General features: G+C 46.4%; 1 protein-coding gene and 1 long non-coding RNA gene across 2 annotated transcripts in view; one reads left to right on the top strand and one right to left on the bottom strand.

The window, feature by feature from the left end:
- Positions 1-17,122, bottom strand: part of LOC125962758 (uncharacterized) — a 238,612-nt gene that overhangs the window by 35,623 nt on the left and 185,867 nt on the right. The window lies entirely within an intron of this gene.
- VAT1L (vesicle amine transport 1 like) overlaps positions 1-17,122 on the top strand; it is a 146,330-nt gene that overhangs the window by 44,941 nt on the left and 84,267 nt on the right. The gene's annotated exons all lie outside the window — the stretch shown is intronic.

The raw sequence follows: 17,122 nt of genomic DNA, 5'->3' as shown, positions 1-17,122 counted from the left end.
CGCAAGAGGGAAGAGATATGGGAACATATGTATATGTATAACTGATTCACTTTGTTATAAAGCAGAAACTAACACACCATTGTAAAGCAATTATACTCCAATAAAGATGTAAAATAAATAAATAAATAAATAAAAAGAAATAATCAAGGAGACAGTCAAACAGGCGGCCAGTCCGTATTCAAACATTGAGCATCTATTGTCTGTCTAACAATGTGCTAGACACAAAATACTCAGTAGCAGATAAAACAGATTTAGACCCTGCCGCCTGAAACTTACAGTCAAAGATCTACGCTCAAAGATGTTCACTGAAATATGGCATATAATAGTACAGCATTATAATTTCCTCTAAGATAGGGATTCGGTAAAAGGAATTATAGTATATCACACAACAGAATATTCCCCAGCCATTCGAAATAATGATGTTAAAGAATGTTTCACAACCCATGAACGTGTTCACAATGTAAGCTTAGAAAGAAAAAAAATAATCAGGGTACATAGTGGGTTATTTGGTGTGATTCCAACTCTGTGGACAACCAAATATTGATCTATACGTGTCAGAAAACTACTGGAACAAAAAGAGCCAAAGTATGTAGTGTCTTTATCTCTGAGGTATGGCACGATGGTTGACACGTTTATCATTTTCTGTATCTTCCCCGTTTCATTCTTTACAAGGGACACGAACATGTGTTGCTTTATAGTAATATATTTTTTAAAGAGCTCAGTAAAGATCAGAGTAGACCTTCCACTGCACAACGTGCAACTGCATTCTCTCATCTGTCGAGAGAGCTTACTAATGTGATCAGCTTGTGCTATGCTTCAGGAAGTAATAGCTTCGGTCTTTTCCAGAGCTTTTTGGGAATGAGGAAGCGGTTAGGAAACTCTGGGCCTGTGAGTGCTGTACTTGTATGAGCTCTTTCGTTGACTGCAGCCTGTAAATATTTAGTGGCCAGAAGCCGTGGGTGCTGGAGAGGCGGCAGGGGGCCAAAAGCCAAACGTTCCCCTGCTCCCGTTGTCCCCCAGGCTTCCCTCGTGTAAACCTGCAGCCCTTGATGGTGCTGTCCTACTGCTGGACCAGTGACACACCTGAGACCTTGGCAGTGAGCCACCCGTGTGTACAGTTGAATTTTGCTGCAGCTGAGGCTACATATCCTGTACCCATCAGAGTGTGGACACAAGAGAGCTCTGACATTCACCACAGCACGTGACACGACTTGCTGTGAGTGACAGGAGCAGCTTAAATTGAACCTGTTGCCTAAGGAAGATCTCCTATTTACTGGGCCATGAAAGAAATTTGTCTCATGCATACATGTGAAAAGAGCCTGGTCAGGCCACTTGAGTCAGCTGGTGAAACCAAGGAAACGGTGGAATGACCGTCATTGCCCTTACGGAGACTATGAGATATTGCTGTGCTGTGGTTGTGAATAGCCATGTCATCCTCCCTACCTTTTTAGCGTTATCTTGATCTTTTTGATCCATTCAAGTATACTACTCAAAATTCTGTTTTATGAAAGTAGGCTGCAAACACAGAAATATCTAGAACTGCTAGTGCTCAACTGGAGGGAGATGGTCCCACTTTGCCACACTGAAGAGGATTTTCACCCTACAGGCCATTGTCCACTGGACCATAGTTTCATCTGCCAAAAAGAAGGGTTAAACAGATTGAACATGGTCGGGCTGGAAAAAAGAAGACTCAGGGTGCGGGAGCAATCTTGGAACTCTCAACAGAGTAGTAAGAAGGAGTGTGAGACACACAAGTCTATTGCTTAGTGTGTCATACCTCCTAGGAGCAAACTCTACAGGGGGACCACCCAGAACAATACAAATAAACCCTTCAGAGCCATCACAGTTGCCCCCAGATAGAACGGGCTAACTTGGGAGGTAATGAACCTCTGTCTCCATTTCATGAGTTTTCATCCTGGAAATATACAGGAGGGAGCTGGGTTAGGCTTCCTACACCAGGTAGGAGGATGGAGCGAATGATTCAGGAAGATTTTTAGCTCTTAAAGTCTCCAAAGCTCCTCAGGTTGCTGCCTTCTTGTCCCAATGTGTCGCTGCCTGGTCGGAGATGCTGCAGAAATAGGAGACGAAGTCCTTAACTACCATACTAGCTGGTGCCAGACAGGATGCCCAGCCCCTTACAGGGTCACAGCCTTCACTCCTCACACCTGCCTTGAGGAGGACACCACTACCACACATGCATGAGAGATTCGGGTTCTGAGCACTCACGGGACTTGCGCAATTCCAGATGGCTAGTGAGTGTGGTCAGGGGTACCCCACAGGTGATCTGTGTCCAGAGTCAGTGCATGGCACTGATTTATGTCCATGGCACATACATTTTCACTGAATAGAACAATAAATAAACATGTAAAATTTATGGGACAGGAAAAGGATACCACAAAAGGAACAGGGTATTCCCTTACTGAGAAGTGTCAAAGGAGGAAAAAAATGCGAAGAGATTTTCATTCATTCATTCATCCATTACCACATTTTATGAACACTTTCTGCACGCCTGTTGCTGTGCCAGGGGCTCCAGATAAAGAGGTGATTCAAGGCATGGTGTTGGAGCTGGTGGTGTCAGTGTCTAACCAAGGGAGATGGCTTGATAAATAATATTAAGAGTGAAATAACTGTACACTTGTTGCCTTTACAAAGAAAGTCAGTGACCTTTGAAACGCAGGACAAAGATTTGGGAAGTGAGCTGCTCTTTTCTTAAAGAGAGCAGGTCTGAGGATGGTGAGGTAGAAAAGGTCGAGCAGACGGGGCTAAACATCCCCGTGGGAATTCTTCTCTGGAGACGCCACACTTCTGCTCCCTACAGGACCGCATGTGAAGCATCCCATGCCACCCTCCAGCTGGGATGGGCTCTGCACCACAGCCTGGTTCAGAACCTCAGCCGAGGGATTTGAAATTACAGAAAGGGTCCAGATGTCTGATCCCTGAGAGCTGGCAGGGGGAGCAGGGATTTGAGAGTCTGAGTGTTTTGTAGCCAGGGCAGGGCATTTCCTATGAAGTTGTCGATCATATCCGAAGGGTGCTGAAACCAAGGTCAGGCTCTTGGTTCTGTCAAGAGGCCTGATTAACGAGGTACCCGCAACAAACAGGGTCACTCAGCAGAAGGCGCGAAGCCAGACTGCTGAGCTGTGAGTCACCATCCCAAGCAGGGAAACTTGCTGCCTGCCAGGCACCGTTACACGTCGGCTTCACAGATCCCCGTGGTTATGGTGCAGACAGTGCAGTAGAAGGGCAAGGAAGTGAGCTTGTACTGCCTGAGCCCCTGCTCGGTGCTTGGCGCCATGCGGAGCTTTCTCTCTCCGTGTCTGTTTAGCACATATAGGTAGGTATTATCATCCCAACGTTAGAGATCAGGCTGCCAGTTGAGAATAACTGGGCTATAGCCCCCCATGTGGTGAGTGGTAGATCAAGGGTCAAAATCCAAGTCTCACGGATGCCTGTCCGTTTGCCCTCCTCTCCCAGCCACCCTATTTGTTCCTTTCCGTGACTTGATATTAGGGTGGCCACACAGTAATAGGTGTGGGCGCTCAGTCTGCCCAGGGCACTTCTACTTTATGCGTGTTGAGTGAGCAAAGTTAATAATAGCATCCCACCACCCCGCTCTCAAAGCGTATCCCAATTTAGATGGTAAATTATACGCTCAGCCTACCTAACAAGTTTTTGGTTGAAATAGACGCATTTATCAAAACCACAGCTCCAAACTGTGAGTACAAGTTGTAATTTGGCTGGAAACGTGCATCCGGCATCCCACTGTGCAAAAGTAATCATCCAGGAAACATATCCAGGTTCACCGCATGGAAGGCAGCCAGCCTGGAAGTGGCTCTGACCCACCACGATTTACAGTCCTGGGAAGGGGCCTTTGCCACCTGGTAACCTGGACTGGCTCCCTGGCCAAGATTCCAGCCACGTGGTTCCTGGAGTCCAGTTCTTAGGCAGTGTGGGAGGCTCTGGGCTCTGGCTTGTCCTGTGGCCACCCGTGGTCTCTGTTGGAAAATAGTCCCGATGAAAGACACAGACTGAGTATGATTCCCACGAGGGCTGGTTAGCAGAGTTACCATGTGCAGTTGGGTGGGCTGTACACTGCACAAAAGCACTCAACCCCTGGGGCAAACGCGAGGGATGCTGTTTTGTATTCCTTTCTGAGACAGTCAGTCAGATGCGGCCACAGGAGGGGACAGAGGAAGGCTCAGGAAAACGAAGGGTATTATACTCTGCAGCCCTAGAGGCAGGAGGCACACCATGTAGGGCCACCTGGGAAGGAAGCCAGGGCGCTCAGCAGGCACAAGACAGGAGCTGGGGGCGGTACTTAGGCTCTGACCTTTATTGGGGTTTCTGTGGGAAAGGCAAGGCAGGGCAGGGTGGACAGACAGCTGAGGATTGGCGATTCTGAATAATTTCAGTGGTGGTTGGGCTATAGGGACCGTCTCTACATGCCTGGTACCCGGCCCTGGGAGGGATAAGGCAGAAGGGTGTTGCCTCCAGGAGTGAACGGACCAGATGGAGGAGGGAGGGCTCTGGATTACTTAGTTTGTGCGTCACAGATTGCCAGTCGCTCCCGGGGGAGCCCTTTGTTACTGAATTGGTGAGCCCAGGGAGGGACTGTCTCTCCCCAGCCAGAAAGGTTCTTAAGATGTCAAAACATCATATGATACAGAGAAAACTTAAAATATTTACAATACACATGCCCACACTCTGGTTGCCAAGACTCACAGCTGTGCCTGCCGGGAGGTAGGGGAGAGGGGAGTGGTGACCCTGAATTGAACCCTTCTACCTCGGCTCCCTGCCCTGCAGTTGACAATCATTAAGTCCCAGAGCACCTGGGGAAAAGCTGCTTGACCTGGAACCAGGAGGCGGAAGTTCGTAACACAGCATGCACGTTCTTGAGGGTAAGAATTGCAGAAGGGCCCTAAAATTTACTGGGCTTCTGCTCTCTGCCTGGCACTGGACTGAGTACTCTAGTCTGTCTGCATGTGAACTTCAACACTTTGGCGTCCTTAGCCCTTTCTCCATTTTATAAATGAGACCACTGAGACGCAGAGAGGTGAAATATCTTTCCAAAGTCACACAGCCCATCCGTGGGGTAGCGAGGTTTCCAATTCAGGTTTGCCCGACTCAAAAGATGCTCAACATTACTGACCATCAGGGAAATTCAAATCAAAACCGCAATGAGATAAGACCTCACACCTGTTGGATGGTTATTATCAAAAAGACAAAAGATAACGAGTGTCGGCAAGAAGGTGGAGAGGGGCTTCCCTGGTGGTGCAGTGGTTAAGAATCCGCCTGCCAGTGCAAGCGACACAGGTTCGATCCCTGGTCTAGGAAGATCCCACATGCCGCGGAGCAACTAAGCCCGTGCACCACAGCTACTAAGCCTGGGCTCTAGAGCCTGCAAGCCACAACCACTGAGCCCGTGTGCCACAACTACTGAAGCCCCCATGCCTAGAGCCCGTGCTCCACAACAAGAGTAGCCACCACGATGAGAAGCCCGTGCACCGCAATGAAGAGTAGCCCCTGCTTGCTGCAACTAGAGAAAGCCCACGCGTAGCAACGAAGACCCAATGCAGCCAAAAGGTAAATAAATTAAATTTTTTTAAAAAAGGAAGGTGGAGAAAAGGGAATCCTTGTACACTGTTGGTGGGAATGTAAATTGTTGTAGCCGCGGTGGAAAACAGTATGGAGTTTCCTCAAAAAATTAAAAATTTCACTACCATATGATCTAGCAATCGCACTTCTGGGTATACATAAATGAACTGAAATCAAGATCTTGAGGAGATATCTGTACCCCTATGTTCATTGCAGCATTACTTACAATAGCCAAGACATCGAAACAACCTAAATGTCCATTGACAGGTGAATGGCTGAACAGAATGTGGTATAGGTGATGAAATATTCTGCCTTAAGAAAAAAGAAGGAAATCCTGCCCTTTGCTACAACACGGATGAACTTGGAGGACAGTACACTAAGTAAAATAAGCCAGACACAGAAGAACAAACACTGCCTGATCTCGCTTCTATCAGGAATCTAAAATAGTCAAACTCAATAGAAGCAGGGAGTAGGATGGTGGTTACAAGGGGCTGGGGGCAGGGTGGAGAATGGGGGAGGTGCTAGTCAAAGGGGCAGAGTTTAGTTATACAGGATGATTAAGTCTTCCAGATCCACTGTACAGCACAGTGCCCAGAGCTAACAATACTTACAAACTTATGAAGAGGGAAGATTTACGTCAAATTTCATCACCAAAAAATAAAAAAAAAATAGAGGGAAGGAAGAACTTTAGAGGTGATGGTTGAGTTTATGGTGATGTGTTCGTGGGTGTGTACTTAGCTTAAAACTCATCAAGATGTATTCATTGAGTATGTACAGCCTTTTTCTGTATCAGTCACACCTCGATTTTTATGAAAAGTCCATATTCTCCTCTCCCTGTATGTTGAGCTGTCTTGTGTGGGACCCCCAGAGATGCTGTGCTCTGTTCATATGAACAGGCCCTTCCTGTTCATATGAGCAACTCAAGGTATGAGGGGCTGAAACGGTGGAAGGAGGGTAAGGACTCAGTTTCTCTACTCCTGTCTGTCCGAGGCTCTGCTGGGGCCAGGCTGCTTTGGTCTTCTGAAAGAGGGGTCCCCTACAGGCTATTTCCTGAGACCCCACCTGAGCTGCTCTCCCGCCCCTGTCTTGGAGCTGCCTCTCCAACAAAAATGGGCCATGTTCTTTGACCCTCAAACATTCCATGAAGTGAAACCAGACTGTCTACCCTCTCGGCCAGAGCAGAAGGCTGAGCTGTCACCGGCCCATCACCCCAGGAGGCCCCAGTGCTCACGGGACCATGTCCTAGGAGAAACTTTGGGAATGCGAAAGTCACCTCCCTCCTACCCTCTGTCCCAAAGCTGCCTGTCGTGCTCGGTGATGACCTGTCCTTATGAAACCCAGCTGTGCTGAGACCAAGTGTTTTAGGCACCAAGTGGGGAGCTGGGCTCATGATGGGCCGTGGGACTCGTTCTGACCAAATCCCTTCATGAACATGTCCCTCTGTCCCCCCAGGTGGCCAGATTCTTGGAAGCAGGACTCTGCCAATAGGTTGCATGGGTGGGAGGGGCAAAAGCAGGGCAGACGCCCACCCCAGCCCAGCTTGGGAGCGCCTGCAAACTGCCTTAGGAGGACCCAGTACCAACATCTAACTGTAATTAGTCTCTGGGGGCTCTTTGAGAAATATATTTCTATGCCCAAACCTGATTCATCCCAACATTCTTTCTATATTCTTCCCTTAGTTATTACCCACATCTGACCCTTCTCCCCGCTCCGTGTCTATAGTGGAAGGGAAAAACAAGAAAATACTTACTCTTGGTGAGCACATACATTTCCCGTCCCCTCCCCATCATTGATGTAACGTTGTAACTGCCCAAGGAATGTGGAGCAGACCTTGTCTGCATCCAAGCAAGGGATAAAGCAAAGAAGCTGCTGGACCTTCCTTCCAAGCCTCCCCTTCTAGAAAGGGCACATATACCCAGTCCCAGCCCTCAGTCGCCCTCTGACACTGTGAGTCCTCTTTGACTACCTGGCTCTTTGCTCATCAAACTTCTGTCATTTCTGCTACTTCATCCATTCAACACATAGCTACTGAGACCTACGTAGGGGGACCCACTGCTGTGGATAAAGGCAAATAAGATGTGGTCCTCCCCTTAAGGAGCTGACAGGCTAGTGGGAGACACAAAAGAAAGAGATTTTTAAAAAGGAGGAGAGAGAGATGGAGAAGGAGGAAGAGGAGGGAAGAGGAGGGAAGAGGAGAGAGGAGAGAAGAAGAACCCCAGCACGGTGTGAAAGATGGTTGAGAAATGATATGTGTGAGTTTTAGGGCAAAGCAGGAGATATTAACTCCTCTGGGGATATCCAGGAAAGCTTCCTGGAAGAGGTGGCCTTGGAAGCCTGCTTATTGAGCACCTGCTCTGAGTCTCTGGTGAATCACATCACATGTGTTACCTCCTTTGACACACATTTGACCTTGTGGAGTAGATGTTACCATCCCTGACTTAGAGAAGAAGAATCTGCCACTCAGCCAGCTTACGTGGCAGTAAGTGGTCTGGCATCTGAGAGCTGTAGCTTGCTCTACAACCTCGGATGGGTCTCATTTCTATTTAATTGTTTTGATGTCAGAACAGAGAACTTGGGCTTAGTGACAAGGAGACTCGGGTTTAAATCCCATCAGTTCCCACTGCTAGTACTCAGCTTTTCTGAGCCTCGGTTTCCAATGACCAGCAGGATAACCTTGATCTTTCTGAGCCTTCATTTCTGAGCCTGTCTTCATGATGGGAGTATGATGTTGGCAGGATAAAATGAGATATATGTAAGGTGTCTGGCACAGTGCTTGACGAAGAGCAACTGGCCAGTAAGAGATGGTTCCCCTTCCGTCTCTTCTCTTAGTCTCCAGACCCTCTACTGTTCTGTAGCTTGAGGCAGTGGTTAAGATTGTGGACCCTAGAGCCAGGGGATGTTGTTTCAAATCTAGTTTCTGTTGTTGCTGTATGACTTTGGGCGGTTACATAACTTCTCTGTGCCTCAGTTCATTCTTCTGGAAAACATGGATGAAAGAGCACCCTCTTCATGGAGGTCGGGATGCAGATCGAATGAGCTGGTATTTGCAGAGCGTGGAGAACCCTGCCCAGCACACAGGAAGTTCTGTGCAGATGACACTGGATAAATAAATCTATACTCTTCACCACCTAGCCCTACCGCTTCTCACCTGAGAGCCTCTGCAGTGAGCTTGGTGCAGCCTGAGCAGAGGAAAAGTTTAAATATTCACCTTGCAGACAACTGGTGGGCAGAGCTGAGAATGGCTGGGAAACCTGGGTGTTCCGCAGCCTCGCCGAGGCCCTGGGAGCAGGGAGGCTGAATGTCTCCAGGCATCCAGAGCTTCCGATCCTGCTATCAAGGGTGGGGGATTATTTTCTCTTCCTGCATCTCTGATTCACAGAAGACTGTTAGTCATACCCTCACCTACGGGATCCCACGTACTAAACCCATAGGCTCTGATGTCAACCTCGACTCAGAAAGGAGGAAGTGGATTATGGTCAAGGCCATAACTGACCAAATTAGAAGAAGGAAATTTTTAGAGCGCTGGCTCTCAGCAGAGGCTGCACGTTTGAATTACCCAGGGAGCTTATAAAATATATACTAATAACCAGACCCCACCCTGGTTTGAAATAAAACATGTGATATTAAGAGAGTCTGAGCATCCCAGGGGCCTCAGCCTCTGCATCGCGGGGAGTGGAGTGGCGCCATGAAGGATGAACTACATCAGTGGTTTCTCAGCTTGAGCTGCATCAGGGTCTGCTGGAAGGCTTGAACTCCGAGTACCGGGCTCCACCCCCAGAGGTTCTGATTCTTCAGGTCTGGGGTGGGGCCTGAGAACCTGCATGTCTAACAGGTCTCCAGAGGAGGTGACGCTGCTGGTGCTGGCAGCTCATATGGAGAAGCACTGAGCTGTATAATAGATAAAATCAATCAATGGAAGATATTATCTGCCAAGGCTTCCCAAAAAATGTGTCTACGGCTTTTTTGGATTAAAAAAAAAAATCCACACTTACACCTTGAGCAATTGAAGAATGCCAGTCTCAATCAATCTTCACTTTTTTCCTCCTTCTCTCTCTCCTCCCTCAGTCACCGTCCCCTGAAGCTTCTCACTGTTGAGAGTCTCCGCACATGCATGTTACACAGAGCGTCATGCGTGGTTCAAGAGTTTTGCAGCGACAAACGAGATAAAGAAAAAGAGGCGCTGACTGATTCTGAGAGTGTGCTAGAGGAAAACATGGAATGTTCTTTGATGCCTTTGGTGGCGGGTCACGTGGATCGGCCCACACAGTGGCATGTGAACTTCCCCCTCTTACAACAATTGAGTCAACTGAATTGTTGAGCAGGCAAATGACAGCACTGATCTGGGGAAAAAGAAAAATTTCTAAACCTGTGTCTGAATCCCAGCATGGGAGTTTGTATTGTCATAAGAAAGGCATACGGAGGGCTCAGGTAGCCAATGTACTAGATTTTGTGATAACATTCATTTAGCTCTCCTAGTCCAAGGGCCTCTCTGCCTTGATGAAGATGAAAAAGTAAACTGACAGTTCTTTGGAGGAAAACAACCTGACCTCACCATTTCCTCCAGGCGTCTTCTCTAGATATCCCCAAGCTCATTCTCTTACATTCTTTGATTGCTAGAATGGTTTGTGGTTTCTAGGAGCTGTTTAAATGTGAAAACAGCTCTTGGGAGAGGTAAACCTAATTTTTTTTATAAGTGATTTCGGAAATGGTCAAGTTCTCAATCGAAAATTCCATTTTTCAGTAAATGTAGGGAAATGTGTAAACTCTCATTCTCTTTGGGAGGCTTTTCAAATAGATTTTCTTTAGACCAGCTAAGAACCAGCCCGTGTGACCTAGAAATCGTGGAACTGGAGCGACCACGGGGATCATCAAGTTCAAGTTCCCGTTTCATCTAGTCTCTCTCCCCAACACATCGTCCACATGCACTTGAGTGCATGCCCCTTATTTTCTGCATATTTGCAAGACTGCAGCGCACCAATGGGGTTTTATCCCAGTGGTTCAGTGGTTGGAATTGGCATTCTCACCCTATTGGTTTAGGTGTATGACTGTACTTTTAATAGTATATTTATTTTCTAAATATCTGTTGCCTCTAGGGGAATGCAAGCTCCAAAATGATAGGGACTGTCTATAACTTGTTCACCTTTATCTTTCCAGGACCTCTCATAGTGTCTAATCTATTTGCGGCAGTCATGAAATAGCCCTATAATGATGGAATGAATGACAATGAAGTGACAGAGAGACTGAGATGATAAGGATGACTAGGAATCAACCAGGAGAAAAGACAAGGGAGAGGGCTGCAGGCCGTGAAACCTGCATGTGTGCCAATGTCCTGTGGTGAGAGGGGGTGGCATTTAGGAAGGACTAAGCATTTTTCCATATGCTCAGTCCTTCCAAAGCTAGAGTTCTGGTATATGATGACAAACAAGGCTGAGGAGGTAGAGAATATCTGTATCATAGAGGTCCTTTTTTTTTTTAATATTTATTTATTTATTTGGCTGCTCTGGGTCTTAGATGCGGCACGTGGGATCTTAGTTGTGGCATGCAGGCAGGATCTAGTTCCCTGACCAGGGATGGAACCCAGGCCCCTGCATTGGGAACACGGAGTCCCAACCGCTGGACCACCAGGGAAGTCTCATAGAGGCCCTTTTAAGCCATCCTTTCTTTGTCTCCTGTTTACTTGAGTCTCTGATGGCTGAAGCCTGAATCTCAGTGCCCTGATAGGAGCATCTATCCTGAATTCCCACTTAGTGGGTAACCAGAATTTCGACCAGTCTCAGTCCTAATTCCAGAGCAGTCGTGTTATAAGCTGCCAGTTAATGAGTACTGAGTATGTACCAGACAGTGTACTAAGTCTTTTATATAAATGTATCTGCTCCTCTAATTGTTTGTCTACTGTGCCCAGCTTTTCTGGAATAGGATCTTGCTTTGAACTGCCAGTCTATTGATAAGAGTCAAATTTCAGGGACCCCCAAACAACTCCCTTCTAACTATTGGCCCTGCATTTCCTACTGTCTGTGCTCTGCTTGAGGGGACCCCAACAGCCCTGGAATTAGGACTGAGTTGGTTGAAATTTGTTCACCCATCTAAACTGAGACAAAGCTATCTGGAGTGGATCGATGAAGCCTTCCATATTGATGTCAAGGACTCATGGTTTTCTCTAAGATTTCCATGTCAGCAACTTGAGTGCTTAGTGGGATGGACAAAAAGACTAATAGCAGAGTGGCCGTGGAGTCAGGCACAGCTGGTCTGACCCCAGATTTATCACTTACAAGGTACATAACCTTGGACAGGTTCCTTTCCCTCTCTGAATCCCCATTTTCAGGTATAAAAGGGAAACAAAAAAAATGTATTCCAAAAGTGGTCTAAGGGTGTAAGGAAGCACTTTCACCCAGTACCTGGCACACGGTGAGAGGCAGGAACCACAGATGCTGTTACTGCCACACTGCTAGATGCAGGGAAGGGAGGGAGAGCCTTGCTGCCGAGCTCTTACATTCTACAGAGGGAAGGGAAAATCAGTTAAAAACAAGTAGGGCTTCCCTGGTGGTGCAGTGGTTGAGAGTCCGCCTGCCGATGCAGGGGACACGGGTTCGTGCCCCGGTCCGGGAAGATCTCACATGCCGCGGAGCGGTTAGGCCCGTGAGCCATGGCTGCTGAGCCTGCGCATCCGGAGCCTGTGCTCTGCAACGGGAGAGGCCACAACAGTGAGAGGCCCGCGTACCGCAAAAAACAAACAAACAAACAAAAAACAAATACATGCAAATCTCCATTTACTGCTGTTGCTGGGAGACTGGATTGTCTTGTTCATTTTATGTTCTGGGTCTGCAGGTAAATTGCAGAATCCTTTTTATTGAAAATTCACTCCTTCTTCCACAAGTATTTACTGAGTCCATGCTATTTGCTAGGCACGTGGGAGAAATGAGGCTAACTTAGATGCTGATCTTACATTCACCTTGGGACTTGGAGGACGGAGGGTACAGATTTTCTATAAACGTGAGGGACGGCACTTCTCTGCTTAAATACAGAATGCTGAGCATTATTCACTTTAGAAATCACTGAGGATCTTGCAAGGGCCTCTCACTGCCTGAGTGAATTATTTAAGAACTAAAAGAGGCGGTAGGGATGCTGTAAATAGATATGTGCTGAACTCGTGTTTACTACCCATCATTATTTATATAATAATACGAATTATAATATAATATTACATATACTACTTGTATATTATGCTAGTTATATGTGCATGTATATTACATATGCACATATAATAATATTAATTTATTATTATACTAATTATATAGTGCGAATGGAATACTATATGCTAGGTATTATTATATATGCATATATAATACTAATTGTACATATATACATACAATGCACATCACAGGTTACTCTAATTATATATACATAATTGTTCTAATTATATATACAGTTGTCCCTCGGTACCCACAGGGTGGTAGTGCCCAAGACCACCCCCTTCCCCCCACAGATACCAAAATCCAAGGACGCTCAAGTCCTTGGTGTAGTATTTACATACAACCTATGCACATCCTCCCGTGTACTTTAAATCATCTCAAGATCACTTATAATACCTAATACAATGTAAATTCTACATAAATAGTTGCCAGCATGTGGCAAATTAAAGTTTTGCTTTAGGGAACTTTCTGGAATTTTTTTTTTCCTGACTATTTTCGAACCATGGTTGGTTGACTCCACGGATGCAGAATCCATGCATATGGAGGGCCAACTATAATTATAATATATAATACATTTATGTATTATATATCACATATAATGTTCATATATATTACATAATAATTTAAATATGTAAGTAACCCAGTTACTTGTATCATTTCATTTTACTACCACATGTATCTTTCTCTTTAAAACGGAAATGGTAAAATTCTGCTTGGGCCAGAGACTAGATATGCTCATTAAACCTATGCTTTATTCCCACTCTGCAAAGCTAAAGAACGTAGAAATCTGCGAAATGACGAGGGGCTTCCCCATTACACCAAACCCCTCTCGTTTCTCACGCATCTGTTCAACAAGGTTTACCAAACATCTGCTCCGTGCCAGACTCTGCCCTCCGCGCTGGGGTCTGGAGCCACGTGCGGCACCGTCTCTGACCCCCTGGAGCTCACAGACGGGTCAGGGAGCAGCCCCCGCAGGCCGCGGTGGCCACTGTCCTGGAGGAAGGTCAATGGGGGCACAACAAGAGGCAAGAGACTCTGCCTGGGATGCTGGGAAAGATTTCTAGAAGACAATATGCCTCAGGGGGAGTGGCTGTGATCTGCAGAAGACACTGGAAGGCCAGGCCATGACAGGAAGGGGAAGGTGTGTGGGAAAACCAGCACTGCTGCAAAACAGCATGAGATGTTCTGGAGAGTAGGCAGTGGACATGCTTCCACGGCTGATATCGCCATAATAATGTGAAGAAAAAAGTAACAGGAGTCCCAGTAGCAATGATAGCAAGTGTTTATTAAACATTCACTATTCCAAGCCCGTGGATGCATAATGTCATATAATCCCACAACAATCTTCGTGTTCATATAGTATTGTGTATAATGCATATTAAGACAAGTGGTCAGAGGAGCTGATACTTTCCTCAAGGTCACTCAGCTGGTGAGTACAGCACATCAAGGTCTACCACATCGTACCCTAATGACCTTGACCCAGGTCCCTAACCTCCGTAAACCTCAGCTCCTTCCTCAGTAAAATAAGGTTGAAGGCTCATTCTGAGAACGCTATGGGATGAGGGTCATGACCAATGTCAGTGATGGCTCACGTCTGTGTGTTAGGGAGTGGATATTGGAAAAGTGGAGGGCAATCATGTTAGTGAGGTAGACTGGGTCAGATCCCAGAGGGCTGGCCTTGTGCCGTCAAGTAAAGGGTGTGCATTTCATTCTGAAGGCCATGACAGGCACTGGGAAGCTTTGAAACAAATAATGAAATGCTCAGTGTTGTGTTTGAGAAAAATCACTCTGAAGTGCACGTGGAAACAGCCAGGCCGGTTAGAAAGGTGTTGTCATAATCCAGGGGAGGAAGTGACAGTCCCAAGAGATGTTGAGTGGAAACAACAAAGGTGCTAATTGGATGTGGGAAGAGGGAGGAAGAGGGGTCCAGGATGACCCCCAGATTCCTGGCTTTAGCGATGAGTGAGTGGTGCAGTTCCATCCACCGAGGCAGCAAATGCAGTGAGAGGAGTGTTATGGGTTGAATTGTGTCCCCCCACCCCCATCCAATTCATAAGTTGAAATCCTAAACCCCAGCACCTCAAAACAGGCCCTTATTTGGAGGTAGGGTCTTCACAGAGGTCAAGTTAAATGAGGTCATGAGGGTGAGTGCTAATCCAATATAACTGGTGTCCTTACAAGAATGGGAAATGTGGACGCAGATTGGCATAGAGGAAAGACCAATGCGAAGAGACCTAGGGAGAACACCACCACCTACAAGCCAGGGAGGGACGCCTGGATCAGATCCCTCCCTCACAGCCATTAGAAGGAGCCAACCCTGCTGATACCTTGATTTCAGACCTCTAGCCTCCAGAACTGTGAAACAATAAAGTTCTGGTTTTTAAGCTGCCCAGTTTGCGGTACTTTGTTCTGGCAGCCCTAGCAAGCTAATATGAGGAGTAACTCACTTGGAGATAGCCATGAGTTACGTTTTGGATGAGTTGAATTTGATGTGTGGTTTCTGGAGAGCCAGGTGAAGACAGATGCCAAAATGGTACTTCAGTACACAAGTCTGGGACTCGGTGGGACTAGAGATAGAGATTAAGATGTATCAGGCATCTCTGCTGCTCCAGCAACTACAGCACAGTGTGATGAGGTAGCACATAGTAGGAATTTGAAAAGGAGTTGAGTGGATAAACGTCAGGTTTGCTTAAGGACAGAGGAGGGGCCACATGGCTATGAGAACCAGTTCTAAGCTCCCACGCCAGAACTAACAAGGTTAGCTCAAGCCCTGTCGAATTTTTGAGGATCGTCATGGTGGTTGATGATATTTACACTCACTAGGAAGGAGAGTCCCTTTTTTTGTTCTTCAAAATCAGGGGATAAAAAATTTAACCAAATACCAAAGCTCTTCTTAGAACAGAGAACTATAGCCTGTCTGGAGTCTCAGGTTCACGCCCATGTTCTGAAATATTGACCTCCAAGTGAGTGTGTCAGTAATGTGTCTATTTTAGGCAGCAACTTAAAAGTCTGCTTAGCTTTAAATGCCAAAATAAGTAGACAGCACGCATGGCATAATAGAAAATGGCAGTAGCTGGAAGTCAGGAGACCTTGCTTTGAATCTCAGGTCTGCCTCTGAAGAACTGGGTTACCTTAACCTTTCAGAGTCCCCTCTCCCTGGTCTATAAAACAATAAGGAGGGGGTAATTGGATGATCTTGCAACTCTGACATTCTCTGATTCTCTCAATATTGCCTCTAATAGCAAATGTTGGGAAAAATCACGTTTCCACAAATTGACCTTCCAACCTGATTGAGTCTGCCAACATGAAGACACGTAAATAAAGTGAGAGGCTGTAATTCATATCACAGATGCCTCTGGTAGAATAACTTCCCTCCTTAATAATTTCTGCCTTCTTAAGATGGTAGATGGAACACTGCAGAGAGACAGTACCTGGTTTTAGGATGCATCTGAATTAGCAGCAAACTGGGTTTTACTGGAAGGTTTCTGAATGCACACGATCACAGTATTTTGTCCAATGACTTAAACTTCTAACGATACTGAAAAAGGATATGGGAAGATTAACCATTCCTAACTACATCTGTGATTTCTCTTGGACCATTCGAGGTTTAAACCTCATGCAATGGCATTTTCTTTATACACCTGGACATCTCAGCCCTGGGTGTAATAAGCCAATAAGGGGTACAGATGATTAAGATTGATTACCTATTAAGTGTCGTGTTTTGTGCCAGGTGCTGGACCTATGTTACTTGTTGCCTCATTTAACGCCCCCTGTAGCAGATGCTGCCAGCCACACCATACCTTTTCTGCACTCAACGTGCTGAAGGTTGCTTACTTAGGGCTCCTGACTGGCTGTGGAAGCACGTTTGGCCTCTGAGGACAAAGACGTGCCTAAGAGTCACTGCTGCAGAAGCAACCCTCAACCGGTATCAGACAGAAATTTGGTGGATAAATACTCCAGCGTCCTCACCACTTGGTTTGGATATGTCCGGGCGTATTCTACACTTGCTCATGGAGTTCCTCAGAGGGATTGAGTTCCAGTTAGCGTGGCGGATACTGACTTGATAAACACACCCTTTATTGGCTGCCTTCTACCCTGGTATTTTCTGCGATCCTATTCCAGATAAAGGACTTACTCTCAAATCCTTGCCTCAGAATCTGCTTCTGGGAAATCCAAACTAAGACATCCTCCAAGATCCTAGGGAGTAGGTAGTATTAGTGCTGATTTATAAATGGAGAGCCTGAAGGTCGATATGGTTAAATAACAGTTATGTCTTGGTACTGGGGTTTTGCTGGCTCACCTTCCTCTGCACCAGTGGTTCTCAACCAAGGGAAATT

This window comes from Orcinus orca, chromosome 20 (genome assembly GCF_937001465.1).
Source record: "Orcinus orca chromosome 20, mOrcOrc1.1, whole genome shotgun sequence".
In the NCBI taxonomy this organism is placed as follows: Eukaryota; Metazoa; Chordata; class Mammalia; order Artiodactyla; family Delphinidae; genus Orcinus; species Orcinus orca.
This window is presented reverse-complemented; position numbering and strand designations above follow the sequence as displayed.